Genomic DNA, 14,934 nt, shown 5'->3' on the forward strand with positions numbered 1-14,934 from the left:
TTAGCATATAACAGAATTATTTTATGTGACTATGTAGACCATAGAGCAAGACATGCCAGAGACCTGTAAAAGATGAAATTTTAAAGTGCCATTTCCTTGCTTGCGTTTTAGAGGGGAAAAACAATTTTAACTTCTAGGTTTTCTGATGACAGCAAAAAGCTTTCTTTCTTTTTTTTTTTTCTGAATAGTTTTTTTGTACGAAGCTATTGAGACCTCAGTGTAAACTGACTCACTTAGGAAAAACTAACATTTTGCCGAGCTAAAATGAAATAAAATCTGAGCCAGCATGCTCTATGTCAGCTCAGGGAGACAACACAAAGGGCTTCTCTTAAGAGTATGAAAGAAAGAATGCTTCTGAGATTGGTAAGGAGGTACCTTTTGTACCAGGTCCAACCACAAGTTAAACCAACGCCACACCTCATCTCTAAAAACCACCAATAGCAGATACCTAAGGAATAGCATAAGAGAAAGCACACAGTAAAAGTTTTCCAGATTTTTCTAGCTTTTGGAAATGGCTCAAGGACTTCCTCAATCACTGTCTCTATATTCAGTGGTGATGGATGCATTACTACCCCCATCCCAATGAACTTCAAGTGCTTTTCAAACAAATGTAAACTTTTAACGTCTACAACATCCTGCAGAACGACTACACACTATAGGAAAAGAATCTTATTTTTCTTCAACACATTAAAAAACAATTTTTTTTCTTTTTTAATGCCTTCTAGTTCTTATATTGGGAGAAACTAGGAATAGTCATTCTGTGTTCACCTTTTCCATGCCACTCATGATTTTACAGACCTCCATCACATCACCTGCAATCAAACTCTTTTCCAAACCACAGTCCTAATTTACTTACTTGTTCCTTGCATGGAAACCACTCCACATCTTTGTTGCTGTTCTCTGAATTTCCTCCAGGTCTTCTTTGAAAGGAGGGGTGGGGATAACAGGACAAATGAGGAGGGAGGTGAAACCAGTATTGCACACGGTATTCAGGATGCTAAATGCACATGAATTTATACAGAAACAAGATTGTATTTACCATCTTGTTCTCTGCTCCTTTCCTTCCTCAAGTTCTGTTTGCATGGAGCACTACTGAGCATTTGAGCACTGAGCAGTCATTTCTAGAAAGATATTTATTATTACCCAAGAATATATATATATATATTATAATTTTATTATGCAGTAGTAAGTCATTACACACATTGTATGCAAAATTAAGATTCAGTTTTCAGCATCTGCACCACTTAACATTACTTGGCAGAGGATTTAATCTTCCACTGTTAACTGACAAGTCAACTTGGTATCACAAGGTCTTTCTGCAACTCTTCTCAAGCAGTTTTTGCTTTTACCACTCATGAGCAGCTCAGCACTGTCAAACTCTGCATTTCAGTTGATCAGCTGTTGATGTCTCTGCTGGGAAAGACTTTATTTTTGCCTCTGTTTCCAAAATTTGTTTTGTTGCTCCTGCAAAGAAGTTTAATCTAACTATACCATGATTCCTGGTAGTTTGACAGAAATACTACAAATCAGAGGACAACTCAAGAAGCTGCTTGCTTCCCTTCTCACTGGCTCTTTAACTAGCTGCCCCAACATTATGCTCTGGCAATGACTTCTACTTATATCTCCACAGTGGCAGCTCAGGATTCCAATTATTACCATGTTTCCTGCCTTTCCAGTTTCCACAACTCCACTCAGAGCACTACTGTCACTAATTTCCATCTTGGTTACAAGTCAACAATGAAAGCCTACAACTATATACCTTTTCTGGCTTCCATTTCCTGGAGATTCTGATTTGCTGGCAAAGCAAATTTGTTAATAAGACACGATTTAAGTTTTCTTTCCTCACTGGCAGGGTCAAAACTGAATCTGTACTTTGTACCTCAGTCAGTAATCCAGCATCCTGATTCAATATGAATATGTCAGTAGCTTAGTTTAAAGTTACGTATTTATTTTATTTCAAATGCTTTGGAACTTGTGCGGACGAATACATAAACTTTAGTTTTCCATTTTCCAAAACCTTGTTAGAATGGGATTTGATTAGGTCTACTCTTAGAAGTTTTTTTCTCTTTTGTATTTTGTCTATGTATTTCCTATAATTTACTGGAGTATGCAGAGATAAACTGTTTGTTTGTTTTTGCAGCTTGTTCTCTAAAGGATCAGATAACCTGAACACTGCGTTCTTTCATATTTGTCAGCTTTATCCCTTTCTTCAACTTGAAAATATTTTCTTCTACAATCTTTTCAAAAGTGCTGGAAGTCTGATTCAGGGTTGTTTGTTTGTTTGTTTATGATGAAACCTCAAATCCTTTCCAAATAATTTATTCCGGAGACCTCTCTTCTTTCACCATTTCTACAGCCATGTCTTACACTCAATATTATCTCACTCAGTGCCAAGCCAATCAAAACACTTGTGTTACTCTTACAGAAAGGAGCTTTTACGCCCATGTGGGCAAACTAGAAAAACTTTGTGGGGAATTTCATGCCAACAGCAAGGTATATAGCACTACCTATGACATGTGTTCAAGTCTGTAATGCAGAAATGGAAAGTCCATTAAGACATGCAGTTGGGGTTCATTTCACTCAGCTTTGGTTATCTAAAAAGCCTAATACCCAGTCTAGTGCTGGTCACCGATTTATAGTAAATGGAGGAAGAAAAAAGCATCTCCAAAAAGCAATATACCTAACAGATTTTGGGACGAGGCAAACGCTGCTCTAGACTCTCTCAGTAAACTAAAGGTACACCTAATGAAGTCAGAGCAAGGTTTCTGGAAACAGTATGATCAGTGTATCTGATCACGACATTTGAGTTTTATCGTTATACAGATTAACAAGGTAAAACATCACATAATTAATACAGCAAGATGAGAAAATTCCAAGCATTCAGAAGTCTTCTGTAGATCTAATTTCGGTCTCTTCCACAACTGTTGCCCTAGCAGTCCTAGTACCACTCTCCTTGTCACATACAAATTAATTATGTCAAATATTTTGCAAGTGACATTAGAAGACAGATGTCACTCAACAAGACTGAACTACTTCATCAGCAGATTCTTCACCATGAGAAGTCCTAATTTAGGACCTGACCTAACAGCGACACCTGACCTGTGTCTTCTGGAGTTAGCAGACACAAATGAGCCTCAAGCCAAAAAGACAGTCCTTAGCTTTGGTTTGGTTAATGAATCTAGGATTTATTTCTAAAAGAGGAAGGTGATAATGTGTTGCCTCATATTTCTTAAATAACTCAATTTTAATAGATATGGAATAACTTTCTACCGAAAAAAGCAACTCAAGGATAGTATTGAGACCTTCAGGGACTCACTTATGTGAGTACTGAGAATACCATTAGAACCACTGTGAGGGAGAACACAAAAACATTTCTGGAAAGGATAATGAATTGTCATAGATCTTCCATTAAGTCAATTCCTAGAGACAAAAGCTATACTCTCTGTGGAAAGCTGTTTATGCCATATTTGCTTATTATGTGGCATCTCTACCTTCCTGTGAAGCATCTGGTGGCACTCTGACACGAGCAGGGCCTTAAAATACACAGACAGGCAGGGGGAGGTGTGGAGAGTGCCCTCACCCATTCCAAAACCCTCCTGTTTAAGAGCCTGTGTGCACAAAGAGAACACTCATGTAGGCGACTCAAAACATATTCAAAGACTACATTTGAACTTTAAAACAATGCATTATACTAGAAAAACTAAGCATGGAAACGGCTAGACAGTAAGGTACTTAGTTAGGGAATGCCAAGTGCAACTGAAAAAACAAAGCCTAGAATGGGAGCAGCATCCCAACTTCAGCTGAGGAGAACACTCAAACATAGACAACCATGAAAATAATGCATGATAAAAGTAACAGTGTGTTTTCTGCCACCTATTGGTATTTTTAGCTAACAATTAAGAAACAAAGGACTACACCACTTGCAAGGTACTGCCTCTATTGTCTCATAAGGGAATGCATAGATGGTCCACCCAGACTACCACTACACAATGATATTTGAAGCCAGTTTCTTTATGCAACTGTTTCAGTCTAATGTAGTCACTGTTGAAGAAAGTGCTGGGAACTTTGCTGGTCACAAAATACGGGTGACAAAAAACTGAAAAACCCTGCTTAAACTAAAACCAGTAGCTTAGGATACAAATAAACATTCAAATTCAACAGGTTACTATTACACTTGTTTTCAACTACTAAGAAATAATGATCAAAACATACAAATTTCATTAAAAAGTACATTTCTCAATGAGCTACATTTAACAAGGAGATCTAAGTTGTTGCCTATGATAAAAAAACCCAAACATTATGTAGATACTAACTCAATGTCCCTTCAATTCATATAGAAAACTGTTAATGTCATTTGTATAGACTTCCTACCAGTTATAATTAACATTAAAGAGGTCTTTTCTTCTTTGTCACCTCTCTATTCAGGCCTTATTTGTGTTTGTTTGTACTTACTATCTGTTAATCTCTCTTAACAAATGACAACAAGAACTGTTGCTATTATGCATGGAAATTAAACATGTAGATAACTGTGTGAAGGGAGCTATTTTTGAAAAAAGCAGTATCAGAAACATGTAGCTCTTTATGTCTCTTGTTTCCCTTTGATAATTAAGCCATAGCCTTGATTTGTTTTAAACAAAAAACTTTTCCGTGGACATGCATGTTGCAATCAAATTCAATACATGCATTATGTTCTGATTCAATTTGTTCAAGTGCATTATTGTTAATCCTTATTTGATCCATGCCTGTCATCTTCACTGACCAAACAAAACCAATCCTTCATTTCCCAGCAGCTATCACCGAGTCTGTAAATTAATTTGCAATAGATCAAACAAAATCATAATAGGAAACCTTCAGTTTTGTTCTATTTGGTACCTGCAACACTGTGGGAAAGGAAACCCAAGATGGTCAGGAAAAAAAAAAGCAACCAGCATTTCCAAACATTCTGTCTACAAATGCTTCGTTCATTTTAAAATATAAAAAATGTATGCAAAAAACCCTGAAGTAAATGCACAATATAAAAGAAAATCCCTGAAGAGTACTATGTCCACAAACTGTAGCTAATGGGGAGAAATTTGCAAGTCAAAAGTAATTTTCTTTCTTTGTAAGTCTGTTCTTGAGAATTAGCCTCTCACATTCTAGTGATCAACAAGCATTATAACTATTAGCCCAAAATACAGAGGCAAGTGGTTTTGGAACAGCCTTTCAAACAGAAGTTGCAGGAGTCAACAATATACATTTATCGAGCTTTATCTTAATAGTTTTTACAAATTACATTTCACAATGTAGCTTGGTTGCCTGCTACAATAGAAGACTGGATGTGCTTCTCCATGACACTTCAGTTCTGTATCTATGTTCCTGCCTTCCCACAGTCTGGATGCTGAGGAACTACAATGCTTTAAAAGTTCACATGGAATGAAAAAATGCAGTAGTAAAAAGAAGCAAGCTGCAAGCACTGAAAATTATTCAGAGGTCACTATTGGTCACTTTGGAGTTGAATTTAACATGTAATTAGTTCTTGCTTCTCTACAGTCCTACTCTCCCTTGAAGACAGTCTTAATGGGGATTTTTGAAAATGTGATCTTGATGGATGGTGTCCATTCGCCAGATGGCTAGGATACCTAACCTCAACCTCATTGGATCCAAAATCCATGCCTTCCTCACTGCAGAGCTGAAATTATCACCTTAAATCATGAAACCATGCCATAAGGAAAGTGTAGGAAAGCAACTGGACATGCTTTCCTTGTCAACCAGCATAAGCTTGCTGTTCATATCACTGATCAGCAAACCAGCTTTTGGTAGGCTGAATGTGAAAGACAACACAATGAAAATTTTCTGATTCAGGCATCACTGTGAGTTACTAACCAAGCCACCCTAACTTAAAACTGACCTCTCCTTTCAGACTACTCTTACAAAAGCATATTATTTCCACTTTTTCAAGGCCAGAAGCTTCAAACTGCATTTTCCTGCAATGTCCATTATTACGGATAGCATTGCCTAACAGGGAAAATCTGGTCAAAATGGCTTGAAATTCCCTGGAAGGATAAGGTTCCACTAATACTGCATTACTGGGAAAACTATCAATAATCTACTGATACTCCCAGGCAATATTAAAAGACAGACGTTTTTATGAAGTATTTAATACAAAGTTTCTCGTGGCAATAGCAGACTTGATTCAGTGACCTGAAAGTTATCTGTTCCACTTGCAATAACTTGTTCTACATCCCAGGTGTGTTCTCTCTGTTCCATCAGTCTGTGTCTTCTGTAAATATCTGAATGTTTGGGGAAGCAGATAGACAAATGTTGTTTAGTAGTATATGGCATCTCAGGAATTAGAACTTGAGCAAAACCTCTGTTTGCACATGCTTTGGTGAGTATTTTCACTATTACCAGCAGCTACATCTTTTAAGAATTTCATAACAATTTTACACTTAAAACTCCAAAGGTGGTGTCAATATCCACTTAAAGATGAGGTACTGCTGTGAAGTCAGAAAGTTTTTCTGCTGTGTACCAGAAATCCAACAGCTTTTAAGTAATTTCAACTTTCAATCTGCTTTTTTGCCTGTCCAGAACAAAGAAACACTCTACTAGTAACACTGACTCGATCCCATGCACTTGCACTGTGCTGGTGAGAGCTCAGCAGCAGTGAAAATCTGAATGACAGAGTAAGAACTAGTGTCACGCACTGGAATCGCAGTAGACAACACAGACTAGGGTGACATCTACCTGCTACTGCTGCAACCCCAAGAATAAATCCCCCCAGGTCTGCGATGCTATCGTAAATAGTGAAACAAGATTTCACATGGGAAACTTTACCACTTAGCAATGTGAAGTCCAGCACAACTCAGGTTCCTCAGGCAACATCTCAGCTTTTCATGGGGAAATGTACCTGGTAAAAACATCAGAAGACCTCTCTTATAAGGAAACCAATTCTACTCCTGCTAGATATAAGAAAGGCAATAGACTCAATTTTTGAAAGGGTTTCTCAAGATGGAGGACTCAATGAGGGTAGGATTGGCATAATCAGAAACACACTGTTCTCATCTGTGGGAAAAGTCCTTGCTGTATCCTGGTGCCTGCCTGCTTCACATACTTTCTCTAGCTGCTTCCAGCTAGTTCCTTCATCCTGATTGTCTTTCCAGAGCAAGTACAAAGATACATCACATAGTTGCTTGATCATTCTTATGGATGGAGTAATTTATCCACGAGACTAGCAAAGCAGACTCAGTAAAGAACACTTTGATCAGGAGGGTTCCACACGGATGATATCATAAGACATCTGACTCAGTCATGTCTATGTGTCTCCTAGACAGCCTGAGCAGAGAACGGCCATTCCTCTGGAACACTTGTAGCTACTAATACAAACAATCTGGAGACTGAATCATCTGAACTTATAAAAGAGTGGGTCAACATGGCATCTAAAAACCTACCTCTTCGTCATCTACCCTCTTTGGGCAGGGGAAAGAAAAGACAAGTAAATTCTTCATCAAAGTGAAATTTGGAGATAATCTTGTCAGAAAGAAATTTTAGGGAAACAAAAAAGAATACCCTGTCGCACAAAAGCATAATGTATGGAAAATGAGCCATCAGACTTCCTTGTTTCCTCACCCCTTAGCAAAATGACCACCATCTAAAATGAAGCCTTTATAAAATCCTCCAACTGACAACTTCTCCGAGGAAACGGACTTTTTTTTTAAGCTCTGTAAAAGGCTACTAATAGAAGTTAGCTCTGGAAATAGAAGGTGGACCTGCAGCTTCACAGGTGGTGCATCAATTTTTACTTTTTTCCTGTCAGTTATGATCTCTGTGATAAGGAACGAGCAGGCACACTCTATTGACAAGAATCATGTAAACTAATCCTAAAAAACAGAATGATGGAGTTAGAAGCAATCAGTGATGCAGAATTCTGGGTCAGCGACTTTTTCAGGTTCCTGAAAGGCTTGATATTCCACAAGCAAACCACATACGAAGCACCAATAAAAAAAAATACGTCTCTCTGATCATGAGAAGGATCTCATTTTATCTTTGAAGGATCAGGAGACCTACAAAACCTCTTCAATAGATAGGTTTAGACATATTTAGATCTCAAAGTAATATATGGATAAATATTGTTATTGAAATACTAGCAACTCCAACCTTCTTTTCCACTTTGTCAAAATTTTAAAACGAAATTACTGGAAAAGCTCTCTCCACTTCTTTAATATGTTACTACCAAGAGATATAAGTTGTACTAAGTGAGAAGCCCTAGTGTCAGGTTCAAGAGACCCCTTAGTAGCTATAAAGATATGTCCAAATTTCATCTGAGAATTTCAAAATGTGAAAGAATTCCAAAATGAAGAGTGTGTTCAAGTTCTTGTGAACTGCCAGGCATAACTGAAACTTTTAAGTCAAAAATCTCTTTAAACTAACTTGTATAACATATTTATACTCAAATTTGGCTATACAAAACAAGGATGATCTTTGAGGATGCCTTGTTTTAAGGCTTTATACTGCTGTCCTACCTGTAATAATAATAAATTCCTTTGATATTGTCGCAGACTCTTCAGAAAAATTTTTTCATAAAAGGAGCTGGGTCAAGAGTCTATTATTGATGCTGGCTGACTAGAGCTTTTGTCTTTTTATTTTAACTTGGATAGGTACCATGTTAAACATGCCATCAAGCTTCATCTAGCTGAAGGAAAAGATACTGCAGCATATGCTTAGAATGGTGAAGCAACTTAGGTTTGCATATACTCCTTTATAAATTTACCCTACAGCTTAAATCCCTTACCCAGGGAATGCTTATTCCATGTTCTCTGGTATTTTGTTAGGTGTTGTGTACATTTGGCTTTAAATTCCAAAAAGAAATGCAAATAGTTTTGGTAACTATTATAGTAACAACGACTGAAATTTGTTCCTGAAATTTATATGTAAAGCTAACTATAGTGCACTAAGAGACATGATCACAGATCCAGTGTGGTATATGACTATTTGGATCACAAGTAAAGATAAGGAACTATTTTATGAACTCACTCTTGGACACTGACTTCACATGGTTTTTTCTTTTTCTATATAATAAATACTATAGCTAGTTCCTCATCCAGAAAAAAATAGGTTACATTTCTCAGTATGAATATTTTTAGAGTCTGATGCTACCTGATCATCCAATATAGGGAAAAAGTACACAGGGACCACAGCATTTCACACTCCATTTCATGCTGCTTCACTTCAATGAAAGCTGAAGATCCCATTTCAATTTGTTTTCAAAGCACTTCCTCATTTTCAGAGCTTCTTGAGTTTTGGCCTATATAACTGATCTGAGTTAATCTGTGGGATGGAGTGGATAAAAAACTCTTATAAGGAAAGGAAACTCCTTTCCTGGATGGTTCATTCTGCTCCTCTTGAAGTCAGCATTATCCAGGCTGATTAATGGATAGAAGCGATCTTTCAGGAAAAATACAGAACTGACTCTTAAACTAAAGAATGGTAACACGGACATACAAATTGCTTTTGAAAGTGTACTACTTGAAAGCATTACAGATCCTGGAGATGTTTGGTTATATATCCAGTATTATCACAGGAACCACATTAAAGGATGTTATCAAATTGAAGTGTATTAGCCAACAACTTCCTAGTGGAAGGCAAATTATCACTTTACCACCCAATGAGACAGTACTGCTGGTAAAAGTGAAGGATACCCTCTCCAGAATAACATCTGCTGAAACCTCCTGTTCTCAGAGACACTCACATCTGTTGTCTCAGTTCCGCACTGGAAAGCTGCCAGCCCAAACTGACCCAAAAGCACCTTGAGAATGGGAATCACATCTTCAAAAGACCATATTGAGAAGGTCAAAAGCAACTAGACAAACTGTAATTGAGGGCAATGTAGCTACACTAACTTGCTACCTTAAAGAAAGCATGAGAGAAGAAATACACACGACCTGAGTTTCTCAGAAGAACACAAAGTGTCCTTCTATCTTAAAAAAGCTGATGACACTAGAATGAAAGAAGCACTGATGTGGGTTCTAGGCAGCCTTTACAAAAATTGAAGCTCACCTTTTCGCACCCAACTGCTTTGATCCCAAACACCCAAAGAAAAGACCCAAACCTAGTTCCCTTTGGGTATTATGGAAAATTGACATAAACTTGAGAGGGTTTAGCCTACAACAAAATTCTGTCCCATAAGCATACTTTTCAGGAGTTTTTTCAGTACTCACATACCTCAAGGTCCTATGAGTAATGCATCGCTCTTGTGATGCAAAGTCAGCCACAAAATATCATGCCTATTTCTAGGCTACTGAAAATGAAAGCTTGTAGAATGCTATTTTGTGATTTGGATACTCTAAAATAAGTGAGCCTGAATTGCTTTCTAATCCAGAATTGAAAAAAAAAATTTGAAAGAAATCACCCAAGATTGAAAGAATACTTCATTAATCTCTAGAAAATATTACTCTCAGCAGTATCTGTCATACCAGTTTGACCGTTAAGAGTCTCACGGGGAAAAAACCATCAAAGCCAGAGATAGGGGAAGAAGCAAAAATGCTCCTACCCCCCAAAAAAAGAACCCAAATGCTCAAGCTAATGTAAAAAATGTTTTAAACAAAATTATCAAACAAGACAGAAGTGAAAAATGTCTTGTAGGTCAATGCTGGAGTTTTACATGTTATTAAAAATTGATTTTTTTAAAAGAAGTAAGACATCTTTAAATGTACAGTCATATGTCATTTCATACAAGTTATTTGAAACTTATTGATCTCATTTGTGCAAAGACCAGGCTCTGTCATCAGCTTGCTGAAAGGATAATAGAACACTCCAAACCCTTATGATAGGTTTGATGCAAACAGTGGTCCTCTTTTAAACACATGTAATAGCACCACAAGTGGACAAATTCCAACCTTAACAGTTGCACATTATAAACTCATGTTCTGCTTTACTTCACATCAAAGCCAATACCTTGGTCTTCTTATCTTCAGTAAAATAAGGTTCTAGGTGCCAAAACATGCACCCTAAAACATTAAAAAGTAGAGCAAATTCTTCAGAGGCTAACATACCGCTCACAAAAGAGAGCCACCAATTACCAACAATTTCATTTTACTTAAGACTATCTGAAAACAGCTAAACTGGATTTCAAGTAAGCAACTAGGGAAAAGGCATATTTAAAATTACTAGATAGGGGAAACTACATCGAGAAAAGGATCACTGAAAGATGTCATATATGTTTCTATATGGAGAGCTAAAACCTCTATAAGGGTATTCAAGTCCATTCTGCAAAATATTCTCCCTATTCGTACAACTTGAAGCAAGCCACATTCTTAGGCTGCAATAGGTCACAACTAAGTACAGTAACTTGCTTCAGAAAAAATTTTGCTTTGCCTGTCCACTGTCAACAAAGCACAAAGAGCATCCATGTACTGCTTGTTAAAGAATCTAGCAATATACGAACAGTAAGAACTCAAGATTTCTTAAAATCTGTGCCTCTACTTTGGTCAGAAAGCTAAAAAACACTACTCTTCCCCTTTCATCCACAATTCTGCCCTCTTCCCTCTCCCCTCAAACATTTCAAAAGTCTTGAATTTTTTCCTCTGTCACAGACTTCTCTTGCAGGAAGTTCAATATGACATCAGATGTCATAGAGAACACACAGAGATTTTACTTACTACAGGGCAATAATAGTAAGGTTTGTCAACTCAAGTATACATTTCAAGTCAGCAAAGAGACAAAAAAATTGTTTATGTGAAACATTTGTCTTTGCAATATGGTTATGAACATCTCTAAATACTGAGGGAGTAAATACAGTTCTGAAAACTTTAAAAATGATAATGCACATAGATATATAGACATGTAAATTTAGATGAGCTCAATGGAATGTAAGGTAATGGCAGAGAAAGCAGTCTCAACGGTCTGGTCACCTTAAACTAGAAAAGTTTAAAGCATCACTAAGCAGTGTTTGTTCATTTAAGTTTAATTATTTTCTCCTTGAGAATGGCACTAATGAAACTGAATATCTTTCATGGTTTCGAAGAGCAGTCTGAATGGTCTGTAAACAGGACTGGGGGCAGACAAGAGAACTGGCTGAGCAGGGGGGTTGCTAGGTGATGCAGAATGTAAACCCACAAACTTGTTCAGGTTTACTTTGCTTTCATGCTGCTCTCACACAGGCTCTCCAAACTTTTAAGAATTAATTTCCAGGTAGGTATTTAAAAACAAAAAGCAGAATAATTAAAAAAGAAAACCCCTTCATCCTCTTCACCTCTTCCCTCACACCTCCTCCCCCCTCTCCCCCTGGAAAAAATACGAAAGAGGAAAGGAAATTCACAGCATTAAAACGCAGGAAATCCATCACAGCGTTTTGAATACAAGAATGGGAAGAGGACCATTCCCTCTGTATATTTATATGCATTTGTTGAGAACCGGTGATTATGAAGAACCTTTAAAATTTTCAGATTAATTTTTACTTTTGTAAATGCAAATAAAATTATTTCTGGAGCAATATGTTGGTCCTTTGAAGTACTTAATCTGAAAATAAAGTCATGTTTACTAATATTTCCACTGCAGATTACAAAAGCAAACTTTTCTGTTTAGCCATGTGTTTCTACCCCCCATCCTTTTCAGAGCCGTGGTTATTTTTTTTTTTTTTTTCTAAAGTATCTGATCAGAGATTGTCCGGTAAGAGCACTTTATTAGATCATCAGTCAGAGGGTTTTACAAGCACCAAGAGCTATGGGCTCAAATGCAGCACATCAGTTTTAATAGCTGAAGGTCTAATAGTAAACTGCAGATACTGCTGAGAACTTTCCATGCACTGAACTCTTGAAAAAGCACCATCTCTCAAGCTTAAATGCAGCTGCCTCTTTCAATGCCGCAAATGGGTAAATTTGACAAAAAAGCCACCATTAAGACTACATGAAAGGCTCAAGACAACATCCTTTCAATGCTTTGTACTTCAGTAATCAGATGTACTTACTCACCCCCTCCCCCAAACCCGATCAAGAACTATTTCTGAATGGTAGGAAATAATTCCACTTTGTACATCTTTTAGTTAATCAAGACTTTCTATTCAGCAATTTGACCTTTTGTTCAAAACAGGATTATCAGTTTTTTCGCCAGTTACCAAGGGCGACTCGCATGGTGAACATAATTGCAATAATTTGCAAAACACCATGGCAACCCACATTACAACTAGGTAAATACTGGTCTTTTGTGCTACATTGTTATTTTCAGAGATGCTGAAGTCAAAGAACGAATGACAAATGAACACAAAATTTATATTTGCTTTGTCTCAAAAGAGAAGAAAATTGATAACAAGAATTGGGGGGAAACCAACTACAGCTGTAATTTCTAACTTGATTAATTAGGATGGTAACAGTCCTTAACAGTATATTCAACAAACAGCCCTGACTTAGTCTCTCCACCCACCTCTCTCTCTTTCTACACTACTACCGCTAACCCCCACCCCAGACAAATTTTTTCAGCTAGGAGAACAAACAACTCCATTTGCTCTTTTCTTCAACTTAATGGAATCCTTAATTACAGAATATTGTTCTCCTGCTCTTCATTACACTGAAAACTGAAAGTGAGAGGAGGAGGAAGACAGTGCCAAGCAGACGGGGTAGCTACTGTCATCATATCTGCCTTTGCTTTTTTTTGTCCACAGTGGACCTAAAGATGAGACAGCATTTAAAATTTTTTTTTTAATATACATTAGCAGATGTTGTATAGCAGATAATTAAGTAAACTATCCAGTGCTCAAGTTCTCTCGCTGGCAGCATTAGTAAGACATGAAAGTTTAAGTCAAATCATGACTAAAATCCAAAATCAGAGAGGAAGCAACTGCTTAAAAAAAAACCCCAAAAAAACCAAACAACCTTCAAATTATAAGATCAGGTGGTTTCTAACAGAATATCAACTGTATTAAAACATTTGCCTATGAATAGTATTATATACTTAATAAACTAATAATTTTAAACTTATTTTCTTTGTAATTGTAAGGAACTTAGAGTATAGGCTTCTATTAAGACTTTACGAACTATATAAAACCAATTATTTCAGAAATGTAACAAATATAGAGAAATAATTTTGCTTAAGAAAAAGCTGCTGAAAAAAGTCATGCATGTTACTAATTGACTTCACAATAAATTTGCTAAATATTATTAGAGCATGAGTTCTGTGCTGAAACATTTATTAAGCCACCGCGAACTGACTGAACTGTTAGGAGCTTAATTTTCATGATACCATTAATAAAAGCAAGTTATGTCTCCATACAGGCCAAATTCTATAATCAGATGTATGTGTATCATTCCCACAAAATGCAATGGCATCCTTTAGCAATGGATGTTCACTGCACGTTCACATACAGAGTATATGAAAAATACATTAAGCTGTAAGAAGCATGCAATCAGAAGCTAGCGTAATCCTCACTTCAGTTCCCTGTACATACAAATCACGTGTCAATTTACAGCTAAAGGACCATATCTATATTTTAATTTTCATTAAATTATTGGACTGCCATTAGTATAAAACAGGCTTGCAGAGTGAACAAGACAACTGCTGCATCCCTATGCACTATGAACAATGGAGAACATGTAGTAAAATGAAAGAAATTAAAACAAAGTGCTAAAGGCAACCGAATCCAGCCTCAGAGAGCTGAAACACACTACTGCCTCTGCTACACAGACTCTCCATGCTGCTGGACAAGTCACTTGCGTTTATTGAAAGGACTCAAGAGCAATGACCACCTGAGAAATCATTGTGTTTCCATTGAAATCTGAAGGTCTACACAGATGAAGTTTGAGTAGACCCATCTGAAAATGGAAAGCTGTGCTTTGGGCCATTATACAATACTACACACTCCGAAAAATCAGGTCCTTTGCTTCAGAAATTGGGCCTCAAACTTAGGGACACCTTCGACGTTCATTCCCCTATGGTTCATTTTTCTGAGAAATAAAAATAATTTGTCTC

The 14,934-nt window shown here is 37.0% G+C and overlaps 1 protein-coding gene across 1 annotated transcript in view; it reads right to left on the bottom strand.

Annotated features, from left to right (window-relative positions):
- LOC104470530 (DNA polymerase alpha catalytic subunit-like) overlaps positions 1–14,934 on the bottom strand; it is a gene marked incomplete at its 3' end in the record, with an annotated part of 67,874 nt that overhangs the window by 25,404 nt on the left and 27,536 nt on the right. The window lies entirely within an intron of this gene.

This window comes from Pterocles gutturalis, unplaced genomic scaffold (genome assembly GCF_000699245.1).
Source record: "Pterocles gutturalis isolate BGI_N339 unplaced genomic scaffold, ASM69924v1 scaffold6730, whole genome shotgun sequence".
Taxonomy (NCBI): Eukaryota; Metazoa; Chordata; class Aves; order Pterocliformes; family Pteroclidae; genus Pterocles; species Pterocles gutturalis.